The sequence below is a fragment of the Arachis ipaensis genome, chromosome B09, assembly GCF_000816755.2.
Source record: "Arachis ipaensis cultivar K30076 chromosome B09, Araip1.1, whole genome shotgun sequence".
Classification (NCBI taxonomy): Eukaryota; Viridiplantae; Streptophyta; class Magnoliopsida; order Fabales; family Fabaceae; genus Arachis; species Arachis ipaensis.
In genome coordinates this window covers 35786311-35791754 of record NC_029793.2, presented here as the reverse complement: position 1 = coordinate 35791754, position 5444 = coordinate 35786311, and positions in this window count along the sequence as shown.

The window sequence follows — 5444 nt, the reverse complement described above, 5'->3', positions numbered from 1 at the left end:
AGATAGTTGGTAGAAAAAATTAAATTTAATCAACTAATTGTCTAACATAATTTTTTGAATATATAAACTAAAATTTTTAGTTTCACGTGAACACATAAATTTAGGATTTGAAATTACGTTTGTCTTTGAAAAAAACAAACACAAACATTTTTTAAAAAATTAAAAAGTATTTTTTTTCTTTTCAACGCTAGACTCCACGCGACCTTAATCTGTGCTAGAAATAAAAATTAATTTCACTAACCCCTCCATTATTTGTAACTATATCAATTTACTATTTTTTTGTTGGTAATAGTAGGGGCCAAAGGCCCAAAAAAGGAAAAAAGGAAGTTAAATCACAGTTACACGGGGTAAAGCAACGCCCCTCTCATCTTCAATTAGTATTCTTGCTACTTCTTGCGGTGGCATATTCCAAAACCTCAATACTGGTTCAATTTCTCCACCTATTCTGGCCAAGCAGTCCGCCACCCTATTACTCTCTCTGAAAATGTGTTTAAAACAGAGCACCCAATCCTTCTTCTTCCAATCTGCGATGAGTCGCACCAATGGGTTGGGATGATTATGGAGGTCTGATCTTTGTCGTTGTTGATGATGGCAATGACTGCTGCAGCATGGCATAAAGCGATGACTCTTCTCAATCCCATGGTCCATGCCAACTTGAGTCCTTGGTGAATTTCCCAAAGTTCAGCTTTAAAGGACGAACAGATGTCGATATTGTAAGAGAAACCTCCCAACAACTTTCCATGGTGATTTGGTGCGGTATTTTATAACCACAAACTAGTCGGCAAGTGCACTGGGTCGTACCAAATAATACCTCAGGTGAGTGAGGGTCGATCCCACGAGGATTGATGGATCAAGCAACAATGATTGATTGATTGGCTTAGTTCGACAAACAGAAAAGAGTGTTTGAATATTCAAAGAGCATTAAACAATCGTACAGAAATTAAAATAGTAAAGTAAATGAGTTGGGAATAAAATATGGAGAAGACAGTTATGGTTTCAGAGTTATCTATTTTCTGGATTGACTTTTCTTATTAATTTATTTTAATTATGTAGGATTTAATTTATGACAAACTATATGTGACTAGACCCTAATTCCTTAGACCTTTCTAGTCTCCTCTAATTTTCATCAACTGCCAATTCCTTGGTCAATTAATTTCAATTAGAGGGTGATAATCAAATTCCAGTTTATATGCCGCAAAAACTCTAATTACCCAAAAATAAAAGGATTATATGTCACGTATCTCGTTAAATCCAGATAATTAAAATTTAGGAGAATATATTTTCAAGCTGTTGTTCAAGTAAAGAGATTTTCCAAGTTATACATGAACTCAATTAGAAAGAGGGTCATACTTCCGTTCCACCCAAATTCATAAAATAAAGAACGAAAACAATTCTTAAATATAAATCAAAACATTAATTAAAATAGAAAAACAATAAAATCAATCCATACAATATACAGAGCTCCTAACCTTAACAATAGAGGTTTAGTTGCTCATGGTTCAGAGTAGAAAACTAAGATTGTAAATTGGAATGGAATAATGTTGTGTTGGAATCACCTTGTTGGAATCTCTTTTTATATCTAATCCTAATAAATTTAAAATCTAATTTTTTTAAAACTAAATAATATCTTTTCCTATTTTAAAATAATATTTAAATTTAAATCAGAATTAATTATGGCAATCAGCAAGTCTTCAATTGATGGATGGGGACTACTTGATTCCTTCACTCTGCAGCCTCTGATTTGTGCTTTCTGGGATGAAAACTGGGTCGAAACTTGACCTGAAATCGCCCCAGCGTTTTCTGCGAATTCTGCATGTCGCGCATGTCACACGTACGCGTCGATGGTCTTTTTCGCATGTCACGTGTACGCGTAAGGTACGCGCACGCGTCGCTAAGCAAATCTTCAAATCACGCGTACGCGTCAGTCACGCGCACGCGTCAGTCACGCGTACGCGTCGCTCCTCGCTGCCATCTCCTTTGGTTCTTGTGCTGCAGAAACTCCAGCCAAATGCTACCTAAAATAAATAAAATTGCAAAAGACTCAAAGTAGCATCCATATTGGCTAAAAGATAATTAATTCTATATTAAACTCAACAAATTAGATGCAAATTCACTAGGAAAAGATAGAAAAAATGCTCACGCATCATGATTCTGCAATAAGCCACCGCAAGCTGCTGGCCCCGGGTTTCCCTTTGCTGCTCCATCAGTATTGAGGGCCACCCAGTCTTCCGGAGGAGGTTCCCAAACTATGTGCATTTCGACCCTCCTCCCTTGCTCCACGAGGTACTCGTTGATTTTGAAAGCCTCTTTATTCTATTGTACTTGTATGATGATTTCACTCGTAGCATTTATAGGTCTCTGATAGTTTTCGTTGTGTATTTCTTGATTCTTCCAAAACCAAACCCTCCAATAAGTAGTGAAAAAAAGATCCTTCCAACTTGCATTAATCTCTTTTCCTAGCTCTTTCTTCAAATTCTGTTCAATCCAGTAAGTGAAGTGATAACCGAAAAAAATTTCAATAGCTTCTGGTTTAATTAATTGAGTCCAAATTCTAGAGACTTTAGAACAATCTCTAAAAACATGAAGGATACTTTCTTCTTTGTCTGGACAGTGATGGCCACATCCACTTCCTCCAAAAAATTTCTTCAGTCTTTTCTTTGTAGAAATCCTTTGATATATGACGAGCCACATGAAAACTTTATTTTTCTGAGGCCCTTGCCACTTTCAAATTCTGTCCCACATAGAAGCTTTCGGTTCTGTCCATCCAGCTAGTCATTTGTAGGTATTCGCCACTGAGAAAACCCATCTGAAGTGTGCATCCATCCAATGGTGTCCTGTTCTATATTCAAGTTTGGGGGAGGCAAGGCTCTAATTTTATCAATTATTTGATCTGGCAGGGCTTCTCCGAGCTTGTTCAAGTCCCATTCACCCGTATTGTAAGTCCATTCCCCAACTAGGCTATTTTCATCTAGTAAAGGATTCATCTTGTGGTTAATCAGAAGTTCTCCTTTCTCTATTCAACAGTCTATCCAAGATTTAGTCGCTAGTCCATTTTTCAAGTAATGGATAATGTTTTCTTGAAAAATGTTTCTCAATTTAGTGAGCTCTTTCCATAGCGGAGAGTCAGAATTATTAGACTGAAAGTTGTCCTCATTTGTCCCATCTTTTCCGTATTTATGCTTTAGCACCCTCACTCATAGGGCATTAGGGTTAGTTCTCAATTGCCAAATGATTTTTAACAAAAAAGCGTCATTCATAAAATTGAGTCTTCTAAATCCAAGGCCTCTTTCATGCTTAGGTTGGCAGAATGTCTTCCAATTCATCAGATGCATCTTTTTCTTGTTCTCGTCATCCCCCAAATGAAATTTCTCTAAAACTTTTCGATCTCATTGCATACCCCTTTGGAAATTTCGTTGTATTGCATCTCGTAATTAAGCATTGGGCTGATGACAGTTTGAGCTAAGGTAATTCTCACTGCAAGGGAGAAACATTTACTTTTCAAGCCTTTAAGTTTGTTTTGAACTCTTTCGATGACCTCCTTATAGTTATCATTTTCTCTCTTGTTGTTATTGATCATGGCACCAAGGTATTTTCCCAACTTCTTACTCTCTTTAAAGTATGAGATTTTGAACAAATCTTACTTGGACTTATTTGAAACATTTTTTTGAAAACACTATAGACGTTTTGGCTTGGTTTATTTTTAGGCCCGATGTATTGCAGAAATTGTTCATTGTTTTGATAACATTCTCCATTTGATGTGGGGTCGCTTCCGTAAAAATGAGAAGATCATCAGTGAATAATAAATGGGATATTGCTGGCCCCTTCTTCCTATAATAAAGGGCTTCCATTTTCTTAACTAAACCATTTTTTCAATTAGTTGGGATAGGAGATCCATGCATATAACGAATAGATAAGGGAAGATAGAATTTTCTTGTCTAATTTCTCTCTTTGGGGAGAAGTCTTCTGTCATACTTTCATTCCATAATATATTGTATTTGACTGTTGTAACACAATTCATGATGATATCAATACATTGCTTTGAAATATTGATCTCTAGGAGCCTTTTTTTCTAAAAAACCCAATTGATTTTATGGTACGCTTTCTTAAAATCGATCTTGATCGTGATGAATTTTGATTTCCCTCTCATTCTTTTCATTATTACAACCACTAACACATGCTTATAAGAAAGCAAGTGAAACCAATCAAACCCACGTCAGGTTTTCACCAAAAAAATTTTTTGGCTTGTTACAAAAAAGATTTTTTTATTTTTGATTAGGATATGGAACAAACAAATTTATTTAATACATCATACTACATTTAGAGACCATTTATTCTAACAATACAACCCAATAATTCAATCTAACTACTTATCCAAAAAGAAAAAAAAAAAAAAAGACCCACTCCACTAAGTAAAGCTCATAACAACAAACCCATTCAACAATTCATTAGCTTTGAACAAATTGAGCCACAAAATCACTGAGCTACGAGCCGTTCACAAAGGACAAAATTTCAGGAAATTCATGTGTGTAGTTCAAATATTACTTTGTTACTCAGATTTTATTTTTATGAGAATCAAATATATTGAGGGAAAATGTAAAAATTGAAATAATGGTATTTTGATTTCCTAAAATAAAACTTGTTTAAAAATAACTTTAAACTTTGAACTAAATATAGGAATATGATATTATCATCTTAAAATTTCTAGAAATTATTTATAATTCTCTTGACCACACACCTTCAAGTCAACGTTGTTCGATTAACGGGGGTCAGGTTCTTTTCTACTCTTGCTCTAAAATTTATTAACACCACCACATAAGTTATCTTGACAATCTCAACCATCCATATATTTAATTCAATATCTACCCGGTTCAGATTTATGATACATCATTACATTGATATATAAAAAAAGTACACTGATACATTGAAAAATCTTCCCATACTTAACATGCACATATAATATATAACGACCCCATATTAATATATAAAGACTTTTATATTTACTAAAGTACCTATATGACTAAGTTTGAAATAAAATAAAACAAATATACAACAGGGTATTCATAGATATATAGTGGCTAATTTGTTCTCCTTAGTTGCCTACAAAAGCTAAGAGGTGTATTATGAATCATTACTCCACAATGTATCTAATCAAATTTTAGAACTATATTTAGTTTTGTGTATCTTTTCCTTATATCAATAAAGAGTTTTTCGTTATTATTTATTCTTCTGAGAGTATACACAATTTGATCCAAAGTATCACAAATATTTTAAGTATATTTAAAATTTGAATTAATTTTAGTATTTAGTCATTCTTTTATTGTCTCATCAAAGATTTTGATTTAGTTCAAGTTATCACTTATTTTATATCTTTAACAAATTTCATAGTGAAATATTTGTTTATTCTTTTTATATGTATATGTAGATTTTAAACCGATAATTCCTTT